This window comes from Beta vulgaris, chromosome 9 (assembly GCF_026745355.1).
Source record: "Beta vulgaris subsp. vulgaris cultivar EL10 chromosome 9, EL10.2, whole genome shotgun sequence".
NCBI lineage: Eukaryota > Viridiplantae > Streptophyta > Magnoliopsida > Caryophyllales > Amaranthaceae > Beta > Beta vulgaris.
Genome location: NC_079210.1, coordinates 31454872 through 31475626, shown reverse-complemented (window position 1 = coordinate 31475626; position 20755 = coordinate 31454872). Strand labels below are relative to the sequence as shown.

At 36.9% G+C, this 20755-nt stretch overlaps 1 long non-coding RNA gene across 1 annotated transcript; it reads right to left on the bottom strand.

Moving 5' to 3' along the window:
• Nucleotides 1-4479: 4479 nt before the first annotated feature.
• LOC130589989 (uncharacterized) lies at nt 4480-4950 on the bottom strand. Its single transcript, XR_008967551.1, has 2 exons — nt 4657-4950; nt 4480-4531 (listed from the first exon to the last, which is right to left on the bottom strand). It is a non-coding gene; the product is annotated as an uncharacterized LOC130589989 (long non-coding RNA).
• Nucleotides 4951-20755: the final 15805 nt, after the last annotated feature.

Sequence of the window (20755 nt, the reverse complement as noted above, 5' to 3'; positions counted from 1 at the left end):
GTTGATGAATCAATCACAATTGATGATGTGAAAAATTTGTTATATCCTGTTGTGAAAGATCCACCTAAAAAGAGGAAGAAAGAAGCTAGAAATGTAAGGTTGAAAAGCACTGTGGAAAAGCAGGTGAACAGGTTAAGAGGGTGAAAGAAAACTGCTGAGAAAGCTGCATTGAGGAACAAGGCAAAAGCGCAAAAATATGTCCAGGTAATTAGTGTACATTACAGTTGAGTAAATGTTCATCAGTTATAATTTCATGTTCATTATCTGGTTATTTGGATAGTAGGATATCATGATGGCATATTTTTGTGTGCATAATATTTTGTGTATTGATGTACACTGGTATTATATGTGTTCATCTGTTATTGTTACATGTTTATTGTATGATTGTATGGATAGTAGGATACGACCATGGCATATTTGTGTGGATATGCTAACAAGATATACATGTTATATATGGGAATGTTCTATGTGTCTTGGTCATATTGTACAATTACAATATGGTGAATGTTCAGTGTAATTAAATGTTAATTTTTTTCTACTTAGTTTAGCCAGCTAACTTTGGCTATTACAGGAATACGTTGATATCCCTGAAGAGTGTAATGTAGCTCACTCAACACACAACAAGTCTCTTCTTGATGTGTATGGACCTAACAATTATTTCCATATTAACTACATCCCTGGGGAAGGTAGTAATGTTGAGCAGCCGCATCATAAAGCCGCTTTGGAAGTCTACCATGAATATTCTGAGAAGCTTTTCGGTAATTGAGAAGCGATATTTTGGTCACCTAACATGAATATTTTGATGAGCTCTTTGGGGAATGAAACGTAGTCCACCATGAATGAGTTGTTGATACACTATTTATTTTTTGTAATTCATGTAGCTCATTCACGTTGTACTTGGTCCAAAACACCCAAAAACTGCTTGTAGTTGCTTGAAGGTGGTGCTAACTAATACAATGTTTATAATTCGTCTATATGTTAACTTTAGGTAGTGAACATGAAAGAATTGATAATGTACATGATAAAAATATGAGTAAAGAGGTTTGTATTTTGGCACGCAATGTGATGTAAAAGTTGTGAAATCACACTTTTCAATGTTGGAATCACTCGAAAACAGGAGGTTGTTATTTGAAAATATGCTAGAATATGTGTATAATTACGTTAGGTATTGAATGACTAAGGAAATTTGAGTGAACATGTAAGGAATAGTAATGTACAAATCACACATTTGGTAGTATATATGTCAAATATTTTGAAGTTAGCAGATACAAACATGTTTACCTGCGCAAAAGTTAGTAGGTCTTGCTATACAAAAGTATTCTAGAAAAGAAGTATCAAGCAATGGTATTGTTTGCTAATACAAAAGTATTTCTAAAAATGATTGGGGTGCGGGGGGGGGGGGGGGGGATCATATGTTTTGTTTAGTTCAATAAAAAGCGAGTATTACAAATGCGTGAAAAAGCGCGGAGGTGAATCTATGTGTCCTTGGACTTCCCTTTAGCTTGCGCCTTGGCATGATCAGCAACCCAGGAAGCACAGTTGTTGACTATGCTCAAGAGAATGTCAATGCAGTACTGTATTCTCAGTTGCTTGATCATGTCAAACTGAGGACAAATGAATTGTGTGAGGGCTTGGAATATGAGTAATATAATGCAGTTGTAAAAAACTTGCAGTGAATATCATTGTAAAAGTAATGTACATGTGAGAGGCATAAAATGAACATCAAAGTTAAAACAATGTACATGTATACACTAGTGGAAAAAAGAAGAAGGGCTGCGCTGAAAATGGCATGTAGGGCTGCGGTTTTTGACAGCAGCCCTTTCCATAGCAGCCCTTCACTATACAAGTAGGCTGCGCTAGTAAAGCGCAGCCCTTCAAAAGGAAGGGTTGTGCTTTTTTGTAAAAGGCGCAACCCTTTTAGCTTAGAAGGGCTGCACTTTTAAGTCAAAAGCGGCAGCCCTTCTAAGCCAGAAGGGCTGCGCCTTTTACAAAAGGTGCAGCCCTTCTAAGCTTAGAAGGGTTGCGCTTGTTGTAAAGCGCAACCCTTCTAAGTTTAGAAGGGCTGCGCTAGTTGGAACTAGCGCAGCCCTTTCTTCATAGAAGGGTTGCGCTAGTTCCAACTAGCGCAGCCCTTTACCTTTTTTTTTTTTTTTGCGTGTGCACACAGCCTGCACACTGCACAGCAGCAGCCCCACCCCACTGCCCCCCCTCCCAGCCCTCACCCCCACCCCAGCAGCCCCACCCCACTGCCCCCACCCCAGCATCCCCACCCCACTGCCCCCACCCCACTGCTCCCACCCCTGCTCCCCCACTGCCCACCCCCACCCCACTACCCCCACCCAAAACCTCCCTTGGACAAAAAAAATGCAAATTGCAATAATACGATAATATATGACAAGTGGAGAAAGGTAAATAGACTTCAAATATATTTAAAAATGTTAAAAGTGTACATAGGATTGATAGAAACTAGTACATTCGAGTAAAATCTCATCCTATGCAATCATCGGTAATGTGGGACGCCAACTTATCCCGAACTTCATCAATTTCTTCATTGGTGAAGTTCCTCAAACGTGGTGTGGAATTCGCATAAACCTTGCAAAACAACCAAGGAATAAACACACATATAAGAATTCATCATTTTACCGTAGTTAGTACTTCTAAAAATGACATATACCTTCCCGAAATTCAATCAAAATCAAATGCAAGCCTAAAAGTCTACACACTAGTTATAATATATCTCATATAATCATGTTCAAAGAAAATTTGGGGTTAAATGACTTAATAGGTACATTTTGGGAGCGAAAAGGCCAAAATAGGCCGGAATGGCCTTTTCGTTCCCAAAATGCAACCAACAACAAATGCAAGCTTGAGAATCTACATAATAGTTATATTATGCCTCATATAATCATGTTCAAACAGAATTTGGGGTTAAATCACTTCATAAGTAGATTTTGGGAGCGAAAAGGCCAAAATAGGCCGAAAATGGCCTTTTCGTTCCCGAAATGCAACCAACAACATATGCAAGCCTAAGAATCTACATACTAGTTATATTATGCCTCATATAATCATGTTCAACAGAATTTGGGGTTAAATCACTCATAAGTACATTTTGGGAGCGAAAAGGCCAAAATAGGTCGGAAATGCCTTTTCGTTCCCAAAAGCAACCAACAACAAATGCAAGCCTAAGAATCCACATACTAGTTATATTATGCCTCATATAATCATGTTCAAAGAGAATTTGGGGTTAAATCACTTCATAAGTACATTTTGGGAGCGAAAAGGCCAAAATAGGCCAAAATAGGCCGAAAATGGCCTTTTCGTTCCCGAAATGCAACCAACAACATATGCAAGCCTAAAATCTACATATAGTTATATTATGCCTCATATAATCATGTTCAAAGAGAATTTGGGGTTAAATCACTCCATAAGTACATTTTGGGAGCGAAAAGGCCAAAATAGGCCGGAAATGGCCTTTTCGTTCCCAAAATGCAACCAACAACAAATGAAGCCTAAGAATCACATACTAGTTATATTATGCCTCATATGATCATGTTCAAAGAGAATTTGGGGTTAAATCACTTCATAAGTACATTTTGGGAGCGAAAAGGCCAAAATAGGCCTAAATAGGCCGGAAATGGCCTTTTCGTTCCCGAAATGCAACCAACAACATATGCAAGCCTAAGAATCTACATACTAGTTATATTATGCCTCATATAATCATGTTCAAAGAGAATTTGAGGTTAAATCACTTCATAACTACATTTTGGGAGCGAAAAGGCCAAAATAGGCCGGAAATGCAACAAACAACAATTGGAAACCTAAAAGTTACATACCTTTCGAAGATCACCAACATCTTTGCAATAGTTGACGATATCGAGCTAGAACCTCATGACGTAATACCCACAGCAAGTCCACCTTCTTGTACCGGACACTAAAATTCACCAAAGATGCAATAAATGACATGTTAGATGTGTATTATGTGTTTCTATAAAAGGATGCAAAAAATTACTCATGTTACCTCGACTAAATACCAAACAGGAGGTTTTTGTTGTCGAAGTCCAGATGAGTAAGCTTCTTCATCACACTACATCAATAATTATTATAAGATTAGATGTACATTTAATATTTAATAAGCTAATATAGTTTCGATTAGGCTACCTATTTAACAATGATTTGACTAGTAAGGACCGTATTGTTCCTTTACGCAAAGAATCAAAGTGGTAGACTTCGTTACGTGACAAACATATTGCAATCAGTGTCCAATGGTTCCTACAACAATAAAAATGTTATTCTTATCGTAGAACAACTAATAGGTCAATTTAATTAATTAAAAAGTGAGTTTAAGAAGCATACGATTCAATGTAAGGAAGAAGAATGATCTTATATCCACTACGAGAACATGCGTTCAAAGAATCCTTGAGATATGCTTTCACCTCCTTTCGTTTTTTAGCAACTGTTATCTCGTACAAAGCTTGGACATAACCAACCAAACATTGGCTGACTAGATTGCCTCAAATCATTGTATAATAGCCTGAGAATTCATATTGATAAAAATAAAACTTACTTATTATAGAAGTTATTATTAGTTGGATTGAATACTACTTAATTAAGGCATATATGTATATTTATTAATTTAATATACTAATAAAGTATTACCTCATGAATGTTTGTATCATGGAAACATTCAACTCGTCCCCAAGTAAGAATTCTTTAATATCAACCTTAGAAATGAAGGTCGATGTTTCCTCAATGTAGTGGAATTGGTGGTCCGACAACTTAATCTCAATCATTGCTTCATCGTCTGCATCGCTAACGCACTCATGTAGCCAGAAGCACGGTTGAGTAAGGCCTTGCACCACCTCCATATCCGTAATGAGTGGAGACTTTGCCGTAGAAACATTTACTTAGGCACGTCGGCCTCCCTGAGGTGAAGCTACCTTCTTTCCCTTCCTGTCGGCCTTCCCCGAACCCTAGTAATTAGTTAAATTAAAAGATATTACTGACAATCATATATAGGAACTATAAAAGAAAACTATGTATATAACTTATGTTAGACATTGTACCTGATCTGATAACCGCACCAATGCACGCGGCCATATAATATAACTGCCAAGGGCATCAGACAATAACTGTACACCAACTCTCTGCATTCGGCAGCGGAAGAGGAAATGCTTAAACCGGGCACAATGTCTGAAACGCTGACCACATAGTGAATATCAGCGACTGGCTGGTTGTGCAATCGTACCCGGTCCCTAGGGGGCTGTACAGATCCATAAGCCACGATAATGAAACTACCATGACCATCTCCTTGATTTAGTCGCTCACATGGTGTCTCTTCCTTTTAAAAAAAACTCTATTAATAGTTAGTCTATGAAACAACATATTTAAGAACAATAGTTGTGATATTAAATGATTACCTTGAACTCCTGATATGGATGAGGCTGCGTAGGAACAGGCTGCGTAGGAACATTGCCCTGCGTGAAAGCACCAAAAGTCGGTAAGCCCATCTGCGCCAAAATGGCGTTGAAATTCTGAGTCATCTCCGCTCTGAGCTCCTCCCGAAGCTGGGCTTTCATAGCCTCCACATCTATGGAAGGTGATGAATTGACACTAGAGGCACTGGATCTTGACGTAGAGGTGTATTGATCACCATACACCTTTCTGCCCCGAGGCGGACACCTCCTACGCCCCTCACACGTCCATATTGGTCCGTCCTAGAGTCTCGTGTAAGGCATCAACTTGTCCTCTAGGAGTGAACTCACCAGTTCCTCCTTTTCCTTCAAGCCAATCTGCATAAGGATAAGAGAGAAATACTCGTGAGCGCACAAGTTATATTATTATGTAAACCTTATCAAAAACTTATAATATGTACTTACAATGGCATTAGCTATCTGTTTTGTTGCGGGATCAGGTATGACTCTCTGTCCCTTTGCATCAACCCCATGCATGGAACACCACCAATCGAGCGCTCTATCTGGTTGCCGCTGTGCAACTGTCGTCGTAGAGCTAGTGCCCGATGTCGTGGTCGACGCAATCGTGGGGTAATGGTTGTACATCCACGATTCTCTCGCCTGACCATACGACTGAGCACCCAGATGGTGATAGTGCTTCCTAGCTTTTGCATTCGCGCTATTTTTCTCACATATGCCTGAACACACAAATATAAACAAAGGTTAGATATGATGTTATACAATAATATTGGATCTAAAAGTATTAAATCTTAGCTAGTAAAAAATTCTTACAACAGCTTCTGGGGTTGTTTTTTGTGCAACAAATGCATGCCACTCCTCAGCTGTGATATGCCTCCATATCTGATATGGAAGCTTGGAGGGCGCCTCAAATGATGTGTCCTGTGAAGCCTCAGAAGAAGGTGTTGCTCCCCGTGTAGATCTTCTTCTTCTTTGTTCCCCCGACTTTTCTCCGCTTCGTGATCCACCCCGACACTAGCTTGGCCTTGAAGTCTCGGAACCTCTGGGCAACCGCGATAGAAACAAATCTTCTTCGCTTATCATTTGGAATATGGAATTGATTCTACAAAAACGATTTCACAAATTAGTAAATATTACATAGTATATTTAACTAAAGTGTTAAGATTCTAAACGTAAATGTACGCGAATCTTACCATAGTATCTTCCCAAATCATCTTCTTCAAAGTCTCGGGGACCTCTTTCCATGAGTGGAGAATGGAGAGCTTATGCATGCAAATCCCAACTTGCATGGCATACTTTTGACGCCATTTTCCACAAGGTTGCCCCAAATGATCGTAACCAAAGTCATTAGGGTGGGTTTCCCTAGTGACTTTGTAGGTCCCCTTCCTTTCCTCTTTTTCGTTCCAAGTTCTTACTTGGCTTTGTAAACCTTTTTCTTCAGGCGAGCCATAACCAATTGCCGTGTTCCTTTCTTGATCGTAACACTCATCCTCGGTAGTGTGTTCCGACTCGTATCCGTATGCACCTCCCCATGTCCCTGAAATTGTACAAACATACGAATTAATATAAAAATAAATTTAGGGCGCGAGGGGGTGTGCAGCAGGTGGGGGAGGCGGCGGGGGGGGGGGGGCAGCAGGGGAGGGGGGTGCAGCAGGTGGGAAGGGGGCAGCAGGGGGAGGGGTGCAGCAGGTGGGGAAGGGGGGGTGCAGCAGGGTGGGGGAGGGGAAGGGGGGCAGCAGGTGGGGGAAGGGGGGGCAGCAGGTGGAGGGAGGGGGGTGTGGGCAGCAGGGGGAGGGGATGGCAGCAGGGGGAGGGGGGCAGCAGTGGGGGAGGGGGGCAGCAGGGGGAGGGGTGTGCAGGGGGGGATGGCAGCAGGGTGGTGTGGGGAGGGGGGCTGTGCAGTGCAGGGGAGGGGGTGTGCAGCAGGGGAAGGGGGTGTGGGCAGCAGGGGGAGGGGGTGTGCGCAGCAGGGGGAGGGGGTGTGCAGGGGAGGGGATGACATGTCGAATAATTTGGTGAGGCAGGGCCTACATGTCGAATTAAAAAACTTTCCCCCTGTTTTACATTCTCTCTTTCCGATTTCTTTCTTTTTCTTCTTTCACCATTCCATTTCCTTAAACAAATCACATTCTTATCTTCAATCCTTATCAACAAACCGCTTTCTATAAATCATCTAACTCCTCTTTGATATTTACAGAGATTATTTTACCCTCTCTCTCCTCGACTTCACCTATTGATCAATAGCATACAAAAATTGCAGAAAGTCAAAGATCAATAGCATCTAGACTAAAATCTATTAGCCAACCTATTGAGCAACATTTGTATTATGATGATGTGTTAGTTGAGTATGCTAGTTCATTAGAAGAAGGTTATCATTCGACTCTTCATGGTAGTTTAAATAAGGAAAAGATGGATATAACAGATGTTTTTTAGGAGGAAAAATCATTAGTTATAGAATCAATGATTGAAAAACCATTGGTTATTGAACTTTTGAATGAAAACTCCTTTCTCGACAAGCTTATTAATGAGAGTGAAGTTTTAGGTAAAGAGTTTGAATATGCTAAAAACATACAAAAATTTGATGTTGACCCTAACCTGCATAGCCCTCATATCCCCTTTTCACAGAAGCTTGATCTCGTACCTTCGTCCCCTATGTTATATCCTCCTTGTTTTCTCAAAGAGCTATTGTTGCATGATAATTTGTTCCAAGTAAATATTCTTGTTCATCCTGTGAATCCTGAGGAATTGTAAGATAGTTGTACATTTTTTTCTTTTTCTTGTGGTACGTCTAACCCCCTATTAGCGAATATAATTATGCTTGCTGTCAAGCAACATCGAGTGTTCAATAAATGTTTGCAGGGAAATTTGATAAGTTACTGAAGGCATTGGATTCTTCATAATGGAAGTGTCAATACTGTTTGGCACACTCTATGTTCATTACCCACCTTTTATGTGAGTTGTACCCATGCCTTTCTTTTTTTTTGCTTCGTTGTTCTTCTCAATGTAACATTGAGGAGAATGTAAAGTTTCTCTTGGGGAAGGACGTCACTTCGTGCATGTTAGTTGCATACTAGTTTAGATTTATTGTTTTAGTAGCATTGTTACATGGTTTGTACCGCTCATTACAGGTGGAGTTTACATGTAACGCAAACAAATGTACTGCTTTCTTAGTTGCATTATAATTTTTTTTCTTTTCATATTAGATTTCATATCATTTTAGTTTGCATCTATGGGACTATTGCTAGCACTTTTTGAGAACCTTGTTGATATTTCACTACACTTCCTAAGCGTCATTCATCTTGTTCATGATTCTTCATAGCACTACTGTTTTGCAATTGATCGTTTGTGGTAAGATTGTTTGATCTCTCCCTGGCTCGATTTAACTTTACTATGCCGACACCCTAATCCAAGTGAGCTTTTGTGCCTAGAAACTGACGTATCTGTGTCAGTAATATTCTTTCATGTGTGATTAGTTCCTTACTTGTCGCATTGATCTTGACTTTGACTTGGTACTCCTTAATATTTGATAGTGCGTGCATACATTTTGATATGATTGCGGCATTTCATTTCATAATCTTAGCTCCAGAGTTATTCTTTTTTTTTCATATTATCCTTTCTCTAGCCTCGTTGAGTCTTCCTAACTATGTTTAATTAATTAACTATATTACAAGCCATTGGTCTCATTTGATTCTTGTCCTAAACCTAGCTTGGGGGGAGCAGTGAGTATTAGTTTTGGTTTGATTTGTATTAAGTTGAAGTGCTCTATTTCTGGTTTAGATGGATGAAATATATGTTTAGTGAGCTTTGAAATTGAATTGGAAGTTTGAAAAAAAAAAGGAAAAAAAAGTGAAAAATAAAATGAAAAAGAAGCGAAAAAAGAGGTGAGAATAAAGTAAAATAAAAAGGATTATTATTGAATTTTATGAATGGAAAAAGTCACTACTACATAATTAACTTTAAGTAACAGCAAAAGGTGTTACTTAAAGTGCTTAAAGTGTAACATTAGATAATAGGTAACACTTTTTTGGGTGTTACATCTGCCCGTGTTACCTATGCTATTAGGTAACACTTTTGATCGTCTATAGTAACACTTAAACAAATGTTACCTTAGATTCGTTTATGTAACACTTTTAATACCTATTGTAACACTTTTAAAGTGTTACCCCAAATTTATTATGTAACACTTTTCATATTATTAGTAACATATTATAGTGTTACCATAACCTATAGTAACACTTCATTAAACATTACGTATCACTTTTTACCATTTTAAGTAGCATCTCTTGTCTTATTAGGTAACACTTTCTCGTCAAATTCTGTAGCACATTCTATGTGATTAAGTAACACTTTTCTTTATTAGGGAATATGTGTATATACATATATATAAATTAAAATTAATATATGAATTGACAATTATATTATAATAATTATAGAATTTTGTACAATTATTAGTGCTACACTTTCGTAAATAATAAACTAATGAAAAATAATATATGTTCAATCTAAAATCAAAATCATCCAACAAGAATTTATTCATATGGTAATCTAAAACTAGATCTAATAGTCATATATCTGATTTGTACTCCATCTTTTATTGTCTCGCCATATACATCCATTTTCCTAGCGGCCTCGATTTCGTGTGTTGCTATTCCAGTTCATCATTTTGATTCTCTTCATCCTGTAATAAAAAGAATATTAAGATGAAATGTTCAACAATAATATTATTATAGAGATGCTTGTTAATTATGTTTGAGAAGTAAAGAAGCCTACAAATTACCTTATCCTTCTTTTGATCAGTAGTGTCTTCATGAAGATGCTTTGTAATATTATGAATAGTGGACACATTTTCAAGTGAATGAGACAAATCAGCAAACATTCCTGATTCAAGTTGTTGCTCGAACGTTTTCATTACTTCTCTAACAGTGTCCTTCACAATTTGGTCTTTATATGATTGCAAAAACTCATCTGGAATGACTACACCACCTACATAATCTCCCTTACATTTTCCTTTATTTGATTGACCATTTCTTCAACTTTTCTGATTTATTCATAACTTTATAATATGCATCATCTCCATTAATTTGACTTTCTTTTTGGACTTCCTCCATCTTCTCCTATAATGACAATACAATAAATAATTATACAGTTTGAGTGAAATCAACATATTTTAGCCTAATTGTGTGATTTTGCAGCAAACGTACTCTTCTTATTAAAAATAAAAGCGCATGATTTAGTGGATCAAATGACCAGATATGAAGACACATGCTAACAAATGCACAGACCAAGGGGGGACAAGAGATAAACAGACAGAGGCAAAGGAACAAAGAGGGGTGAAAGAAAAGGATGATACCTGCTGAGTGACAAAAAATAATTGATATGATATCTGCTCACAAAAATGGAACCGTCCATTAGCCACGGAATGGGCTATAATGTGTCTCATAGTACCCCATAAGGTAGAACCTAAGTGTGATAGAAAGGTCTCACAAGCAACAATGTAACTTTTAAACCCCTGCACGAGAAGCACCATTATGTTTGAGTATATGATTCTATCATAAAAATAAAAAAATTCCATCTACAAGCAGCGGTAGGTTAAAAGCACTAGCAAAAAACACCTGTGACTGGTACATGCATCCCAAGTTTTATTAATAATAAGATCAGTACAGAATAATAGCACAAAGGTATCACTGAATAGATTCCAGCTCTCCGTTTGCCTCAAAGCATCCAATGCCTTTCTCTTGCGATTTTCATCATATTCATCACCTTCCATAGACTAAGCTCATTCTTCACTTCTTGCATTCTCTCGTCAAGTTCTGTAAGATCAGATCCAAAATTGTATATATCAATGAAAGGTCACGATATTTGCAAATGTTTCTACACCAAAAAGTTATTCTACTCAAGCAGAAGAGATCAATAATGAATCTAATGGCTGAGCAAAACAAACTAACAAACAAAAGCTTCAACAACTAAGATATTTACCTTCATAAAGAGCAAGCTTAATTCTCCTTCCTTAACAGTGTTTAAACGAAAAAAGCTCATAGATATCAATTTCTGCCAGAAGGATACCAATAGCCTCATGTTTTTCTTTTTGTAAGGTTTAGAAACATTCATTATGAAAGCACATTCGAAAGTAAAAATATCATTTTATACCTAACTATGATTTACTAGATATTGAATTCTGCTAGAAGGATATCAATAGCCTCATCTTCTTTCTACAAGGTTTAGAAACATTCATTGTGTGAAAGCACATTCGAAAGCAAAAATATCATTTTGTACCTAACAATGATTTACTAAGTTCTTACTTCCCAACACTAGCAATGACCATAAGTTGGTTCCCTGACAACCATCCCGCAGCAAGTCATCAACTTTTTTTATCAAGAGAGGTTTCAAAAAGGGCTTCACATTACCATAGAATATAAATGAATGGAATGAAGGGTTTTTAGGACTATCTTCCAAACAATCAGATATTTGAAGCAAATAATCTGTTAAGATTATCAAAATCCCAAACTTCGTGCAGGTTAGACATGACATTAGGAAGGTAAAGCAGGTGATTCCTGCCCTATGGTGGTCTGAAGATCTTATGCCTAATGGCTCTTTAACCTTCTCGACCACATATTTTCTTATTATTTTACTGGAGCGGTAAAAAATATTATCCTTGCATGGCTTCACAGGAGAACAAAAACAAAACATAAACATTCCATGTTCATCGGAATTTCATAAACATGAAGGTGAGACAAGACAGACATCAGAGTTGTTATCAGATAAGTTAACAATGTTAAACTTTGAATTTCTAGTCAAAATATACTTACATCCCCAAAAATAGCAAACTTTTCCTGAATTGCATATTGTAGGTTTTCTTCAGCTTCCACTTCTAAAATCTTTGAAGCACAAAGTTGGAAAAAGTTTTGAGTAAAATTATTCAAAGGCATGTGAATATGTACTCTAAACATTCCATGTTCATCTTGCATGAATATGTACTATAACCATTTTTTTTCCATAATCCGCTTTGTCAACCTAACCATCAATATAGCTGTCATGGACAAGTAGTGCAACTATAACTACTTTGTCAACTAACCATCAACTGCCATTTTTTATGTTTCCAAAGTTATACTCCCTTGTTTTTTTCACTAATTCAGCTTTGGGTTATTCTAAATTACCTGTTCCCCTTCCATTTTCCAATAAGTTTTTCATTCATAAAATACTTAGATTCCCTTCACACATTAAAATTCCAATTAGTATACCCCTAATTCTACTCCACCCTTCCTCTTTAATGACTGATATACGCCCCCCTCCCTATATAAATCTCTCACCCAAAGACTGCCTCCTCCCCTCCTTGGTGACTCGTCTCCTTTCCTTCGAGGCTCTAATACTTGGCAATAGCAAAGAAAGATAAGAAATGTTAAAAACCATCAATAAGATACAGAAAAAATAATGACATAGACCCATCAAATTATCATATACCCAGTTCATTAAAAACCATGAAAAAACCAATACTCAGCCACATTCTCCCTAATAAACAGATTATGAGTCTCTCACTTAAAATTGAACTTCAATTTCAGAATTGGGCATTGTTATTTCACTATTTTGATAATGACATATAATTAAAGTTTACATATTATTAGTTTAATTCGGTTTTTAGTTTCCTTGTTAGAAGTAATTTGTTTATGTCTTTGTTCTATTTCTCTAGTTTGTTTTTGTTTTGTTTATTTTATTTTTCTAGTTTTAATTCATATAATTATCTTTAGGTTTCACAAATAAAATGATAAATACTTTATGAAGATTTGATTTGGTGTTTAATCAAGTTTAAAATTATTTATAATTTATTTGTGTTATCCGATTTATATTATGGTTGTAACAAATGAAATATATTAAGATTCCATAATATTTTGTTTAGTTAAATGTGTGTGTAGCATTGTTGTTTATCCTACAAACAAGGAGCCGCCAAACATTAACCTAAGCACGCGCGCTAACAAAGTGAACGTTGAGGTAGTTCCTAGAATTTAGGAACCACAACAACCTAGCTATTTGTGAGGCGTGTGATCATGGCGAAGTGGCTGAGATCGTGGAGAAGATCGTGGAAGCCCAACTAAACCAACTGCCAACGGAAAAGTTACAACGGACAGATTATGGAGAAGTGGCTAAGGCTACGTGTGTTCATGGAGAAGAACATGGATAAGTATTGGAGAAGATCGTGGAGAAGAATTCGAGTAGATAGGTCTCTACAAATAGTTATTTGTAACGGATCTTTTAGTAAGACTTTCAGAATTTTATTTAATATTTTTAGTGAAAGTTTACTCGGTTTTTCTTCTTCTTAGACATTGATGTATTATAGATTGGGTTGAGAGAATCTAAGTTTGTAATCATTTTGAGAGAAAAAGAGAAAGAGAAAGAGAAAAGACTTCGAGTGAAGTCAAGAGAGAAGTCAACTGTTCAGGGGGAACAGGCAAACTGGGAACCAGTTCCTAGAGGAACAGAGTTGGTCCGAGCACTAGTACAAAGTTGGCCTAAGGTAACATGTATGAGGTAACACTTTTCAAAATTTAAGTTTGTCGAATATATATGTAACACCTTGGTAACACTTAATCAATTCGTAACACTTAATGTAACACATTTTCAATAAGTAACATTTTGAAGTAACACTTTTTTAATTGAGTAACATTTTGCTGTAACACTTTTAAATAGGTAACACCTTTAGGTAACACATACATATTGGTAACATTTAACAGTATCACTTTTTTTTTCTTTAAGTAACTGTAATATCCCTGTTTTTAAGAGTGTTTGTTTAAAAGCTAATTACAATTATTAAATTAATTATGTTTATGAATTTTATTTGTCGATCATGTATATATATTTATTATATTAATTTTATGAAGTTATTATTATATTATTTTATATATCGCGTTCAATGAGCAATTTGTTGATATGTATTTACCCGAATAGGAAACCAAAGTCGGGTGCCCTTAATCCCTTCCTTTATGTTTTTGGTTAATGAAGTAAACAACCCCCCCCCCCCGATCTTTTGGTTGGCATTCTCACCTAAACCAAAACCCCAACTCCTTCTCCCTCTTATCAGTTACCACGCTCGAGAAAAACCCCAAAGAAAACCCCCAATCTTATTCTCTCTCCTCCCCGTCAGACTCTCTGTTTCTCTCTCGCTCACCTTCGTCACATCTCGCCGGCGTTCTCCAAGGTTGCCGGAGATTTTGCGGCGTTCTCTACTCCCCTGTTTCTTTACTTGTTGTTCGAGGGTGTCGCTCTGCTGCTCTTCGTGCGCCGCGTTGCCATGGTTGCGTGGTGGTGGTGTTGTTCCGTCAATGATGCATCGCTAACTTGTGGTGTTGTGGTCTGTTCTGTTGTCCTCCTTCGCTCCCTCCTCTGATTCGCTTTGTTGCGGTACTCGAACAGCCTCACCGCGCCTGCATCGAAGCCTCGCATCTTCGTTGTAGCACACCTCCCCTGCCGGATATCGCTCGCCGGTGCTCAGTCGTCGTCAAAGCCTTGAAACCCCCTCAACCCCTCTGTGCTCGTGTCTCTGTTCTTCGCTGCTCACAAGAGCAGAGGTACTAAACTAAGTCTGCCATCTCTTTCCTTTAGCAATTTAATTGACTTTGTTATGAATTGAACGTGTTACTATGATATTCATTGTAAGGTATAAGTTTCAATTAGTTTCAATTTGATTTATGTTTGGAGAGAAATATGGATTTCAATTGGTGTTTATAATAAGTATACTTGGAATGACTGATTTGGACATTCCTCTTGGTTGATGTATTGAAATTTGATTTTCAACCTTATTGTTTAATTCAGATTTAATTGATAGTATCAAGTTAGCATGATTCTGGTTATATATTGGTGAAGTTGTTGATATTGTTGTGGATATGACTGATTTGGACATTCCACTTATTCTAGATTTTGATATATTAAACTGATTCTCACTTGTAAGTCTGTAAATGATAGATTTTTTTATGTGAGGTGCTCATCATGTCTATGTTTTGAGGATCTCACACAAGATGGTATTTTCACTTTATTGCGCAATATTTCTAGATTGTGATATATGAAACTGATTGTCACTTGCAGAGCTTATAACAATTGTACAATACAATCGATAAGTCTGTAAATGATAGATTATTTTTCTGTGAGGTGCTTGTTCTAAACTTTTAGTCGTATATGGATCGAGTATGACTAAAGCTTTGCTCTCATTAACTTACATAAAATCGGTTATAGTAAAATCGGATACCTTTATTGCTATTAAATTAGACATCTTTGTTTTAGATCAGGATTTTGTTCGTCTATTGGCCGTTGAAGGTTGTGCAGCCCTTGGAAAGCTTTTGGAGACTCAAGATTGCATTGTACACATTCTTCCTGTAATTGTTAATTTCTCTCAGGTATGGCGAAAGAACAGATATAGCATATTTAAGTATTCTTCCTAGATATTTTACTTGTGTATTCTTGGTGGGATTAATGTCTTTGTGAGAGAACTGCCTTTGGTGTAAAAAACCTTATTACTGGGAAAGGTTGCGTTCAGTGTTACCAACTTCTCGAGCACTTCATAACTTGGAGCGGAAATGCAATATGCTAGTAGTACACATCACTTCCTTCAGCCTTGGATCTGCCTGAAGAAGGAAATTTAATTCTTGTATATCTTAAAATTGGCGCCTTTTCCACTTTTGTTCATATGGAAGCAGCTTTATGTTTCAAGTGTTGATTATTAAGCCCATACACGACTACATGCTGATTTCTCATGTAGCCACACTTTTGTTTCATCGTATTCATATGGTTCTCATGTGCTTAGAGTTTGAAAATGTTTGAGCAAAGCCCTGTGAAAATAAATTGCTGTTAGACCTATTTTTCTATTGAAGTTGAAATTCAATTTCAACAATAAAAATTAAGCTTTCACCTCTATTTAGCTGATCCGGGAGGGGGGGGGGGGTTTTACCATTCTCTGGTTTGGGATTATTGGCGACTAAGACAAAATAGTTCCTTTAAGTTTCCATGCTTCTTATTATTATCAAGCTGCAAACAGTTATTGTGCTTCAGCTCAAATGTGAATAGCCTTTGTGGATGACGTTACTTGCCTCATCAATGCATCGCCCGGGTTTAAATTATCTAGAGACATTGGGAACTTGTGTTGATGTTTGTGTGCGTGTTTTTTTTTTTTTGGTTGGGGGGGGGGCTGTGGGGGTGGTGGTGGTGGTTCAGCCTGTTATAGAGTGATATATTTTTGTGAAGCTGCAAAATCAGAATTCGTACTCTGCATGTATCTTAGAAGTCCACCTGTTCACTTTACATATATTACTGTTGCTTTTTTTTCTTATTGAAAAATCCCAATAAGTGAAAGTTATTAGCTATCATGTTGCGACTGGGTTGTCTCTTGAGCTTCTACTTTAGCCATCAACTTTTTGGGAAGAAATTGATGTAAGTAACTGCTAATCCATCCACGCTATATGATTTTTATCCAAAGACATAAGTGAGGACTAGATGAACATGATTTGCGCCAATTATGTAGCTTAGTTTAGCCTATATCAAAGACAGTCATGCTTTTGTCATTGACTTAAACAGGAGTCTCTAGTGGGTAAATTTTCTAACTTTGGAATTTGGATTATGATGGATTAGATCTGAGAGTTTCTTTATTTCTTTTCAAAACTATCCTTTACTTACTTTTTTGCTGTGTACTGGTAGTGGTTGCCAGTGAGTTGCCTTGCTTCTAGTATATTTGAGAAAACCTCTTTGCAATTGTAAGGTTAAGGATCAAAGAGGATTTTTTTGCAGCTCTTTGGTTAAGGTTATATATGTTTTGAGTCCATAAGCTACTAGAGATATTAAGGTAATGGTGTGATATGGTATGATATTATTGTCTCATAAATCATCTGAATTCCCAAAGGTTACATATTTCATATCCTGTTTAATGGTTATTACCAATGTTCAGGAATCTAGTCTATCTAGACATGTTGTCTCTTTATCCTACATTGTGATCCTTCAAGCTTCCAGCCTCTTTGCGATGTCTTTTCTTCTCTCATTTTGCGAGTTATTATGTTAAGAACTGACATAGCTAATTCAGCTTGAAATGATGATTAAGGACTGAAAATGGATTTGTATTAATAAAATGGAAATTGCAGAAAATATGTAAAGATAGTAACAAACTTCCAAAAGGCTTGATTCCCTCCTAATAAATTCTTAAAATCTCACCAGAACTCTCATTAATATTTTCCATGCTTTCCCTGATCTTACTTCCTCTATTTATAGAGTTTTTATCCTAACCAACTTACTTAGTCTTCAAGCCACTAACTTATGAAAGTACTACCAAAAGTGCCCCTTCCCCCTTATATCAGTACTCAGCATATTACTGGGGCCAGGAGCTCGGTTTCAATGAAGGACAAGTATGCATCCCCTTATAGTTTTGTTAAATGAACCTGGCTGTCAGGAAATCTTTGACAGGTGACAAAGTCCTCGAAGTGTAGTAGCAAATAACTTTCGCAATTAGTTTGTCTGACTTCTTACGTGTCTCGTTTGGTCTTCATGCTTCTTCGACAAATAATGCTTATTGTACATGAATGTATTGCGCTTGGTTCTAATTTCACTTGAAGTAAACTATCTCACTTTTACTCTAGATTGCCGGTGAAGGAAATGGTGCTACAATAGTTTCGGCAACAATGTTTTTTGCCTCAATTGTCAGCTATGTCCCAATATTGCATTGCACAGTTTGTGTCGTTTCCTATCTTCATTTGTTGGCTGACTGTTATGTGTACAATTGCAGGTTGGCATTTCAGTCTTTGTGACCGGAGGAATTGGAGGAGTACAAAGACACGGAGAGCAAAGTAATTACTCTTTTCTAATGATGTGATATGTAAACAAAAGTTTAGCACACTTGACCTAGACTAGCAAGGGTCAGGGGTGAACAAGGCCATAGTCACTCCAGAATAGGAGTATTTCACAAGACTTATACATTACATTGCGAAAGGCAGTTGATTTTGGAAATCTAACAAGCAAAGCTCTTCTCATTTCTCATTGACCTTGTATTATGCTTTTATTGAGTAAACTCTTTGGCTCATTTTTTACAATGGTCGTTGAGTATTTCTACTCATTTATATTAATAATATCATTTTATTTCCTCTTCAATTATTACGTTTATAAATTTTACTATTATTATCATTGTATATATGCCGATAAATTAAAGAATATTACTATAAGATATGTGAAATAGAAGTGTTACACTATAAAACTAGCTGATAAGAAGTGTTGCCAAATATCTAATAGAGTGTTACATATGCTGATTTAAAATGATACATAATATTTAACAAAGTGTTACTATAAGTCAAGAGATGACATAGAAAATGCTACTATAGACGAAAAAGTGTTACATAAAACATTATTAGTAACACTGTAAAAATGCTACATTAGATTAAAAAAAGTGTTACGTTAGAGAATTTTGAGTAACACTTGAGAAAGTGAAACATTAGCATTGGAAAGTGTTACCTTAGAGAATAGGTAGCACGGGCAGATGTTTCACTTACAAAAGTGTTACATATGACCTAAGGCAACACTTTTAGGCCTTTAAGTAACACTTTTGGGGTGATACTTTAGGTCAATTATGCACTAGTGGAGTTTAGGTTGTACAAAAGAGAGTCTTTTGGCCTAAAAGTGATTAAAGAGAATTGAGTCAAAATCCCTCGTGGTCAAGGTTTTTCTTCCTATTAGGCCTAGGAAGTTTTCCTTGTAAAAATCCCGTGTTCCTAGTTCTTTCTTAATTCATGCAATTATTTCTTTCTTACTTATTCATTCTTTTATTTCCGCAAAAAGTTTGAAAATCTCTTCAACTACAATTCACCCCCCCCCCTCTTGTAGTTGCTTAAGTGTTCGTCCAAGACTAACATGCACGTTCCATTTGCCAATTACAAACAATAACTTCCTAGATTAAACATGAAAAATTGCATCTTACAACCACAACCACAACCAAAACCCATAATAAACAGTTAAATTCATGTAAAAAGTAAAAACTACCCAAAACTACAACTCTTGAAGGAGGAGAGAGAAAAAATGGGAGAAATACTTGATCAGAGATGAATTGAGAGGTCGGCGAAGGAGTACAGTGCCGGCGAGATCGACGGAAGGAGTAAGGTCGTCGAAACCAATTGAGAGGTCGATGGAGTGAGTAAGGACGACTGAGAAAGCGAAGGAAGGCGGAGGGAGGGACGACAGAAGCCAAGGAAGGCGGAGGTCCACAGAGGGAGGGACTGTGCGCACGAGAGAGAGTTCAATTGAGGGAAAAGTGAGGGTCGAACATTATTTTAAAGTAGATATATTATTGGGAGGGTTATTTTAATGTTCCTAAGTGTTACTATTTTAAAAGTGTTACCTATTTTAAAGTTCTAGTGTTACTATTTCGCAAGTGTTACCTATTGTAAAATTCATAATGTTACAATTTTAGAAGTGTTACTATGAAATGTTACATTTTGTGAAAGTGTTACCTTAAATCTTACAAAAGTGTTACAAAAGTGTTACTTAATATATAGAAAATCTACAATTTGAAAAGTGTTACCTAAATATGTTACTTAAGGTCAATTATGTAGTAGTGAGTGTTGGTTATATTTTTTTTTTTGGAGATTGTTGGTTGTTGTGTGGAGTTGTTATGACTTTTCATGGTCATATTTTCAGTTATATGATGCTCCCCCTCATTGGTTTTTCCACCACAATTCCAAAAAATTCTCCATACCTTTAACCTCAGCCCTATTACAACCCTTAAAAGTCATCTTGATCATTGTGTATTGTATTGTTGAGTATTAAGTGAATCAAAAAGTCAAAGTCAAAGAGTACATGTTTCATCTGAGTCGAATTAATTTAGGTTGAGTGTCATCATTTATCCTTTAAACACATGAGAGATTTAAGCGCGCATAACTATAGTGAGGTCTGTCAGGTTTGGTTAAATCCAGCTTGGGAGAGATGGTATGTGGTATGATTGGAGAGTCGATTGTGATACATGACACGCTATGCGGCTTTGTTCGAGATTTTTTCGATTCTTGGGTTGTGTAGTGATTATATCTCTCATGTTTTTGGTTGAGTCTTTGGCCATATTGTAGGTTGTCTTTCTTTTCTAATGTCTATGTCTTGTTGCTTGAGGACAAGCAAAGGTATAGTTTGGGGGAGTTTGATGTTATGGTTTTATATAGAGTTTTAGGCTCATTTAGTTTGCATTTTTAGTTCATATTAGAGCATTTAGGTGCATATTTGCATGATTTACTCATGTTTTTCTCTACTACTCCCCGTTTGTGTGTTTTAATGATTTTCAGGTTATTTTGATGCAAATTGATTATGATTATCTACTATCAAGTCTATTA